Source organism: Eimeria mitis, genomic scaffold (genome assembly GCF_000499745.2).
Source record: "Eimeria mitis Houghton genomic scaffold, Emh_scaff167, whole genome shotgun sequence".
Classification (NCBI taxonomy): Eukaryota; Apicomplexa; class Conoidasida; order Eucoccidiorida; family Eimeriidae; genus Eimeria; species Eimeria mitis.
In genome coordinates this window covers 31,000-31,233 of record NW_013569985.1, presented here as the reverse complement: position 1 = coordinate 31,233, position 234 = coordinate 31,000, and positions in this window count along the sequence as shown.

Genomic DNA, 234 nt, shown 5'->3' with positions numbered 1-234 from the left:
CCGAGATTTCGCTGCGATCAAAGCCAAAATATAATAAATAAATACAAAAAAAACAAAAAATATAATTATTTTTTAATTTTAATCATGGGAAACACCCGTTTCAGCATGCAGCTCACCACGCGCATGCATGCATCCAGCAGCCTCGAATCTGCTGAGCGGGCGGTTGCTTTCAGTTCGTTTTTTTTAATATTTCATCAATTGCAATTAAAAAAGTTTTTTTAAAATATATTATTA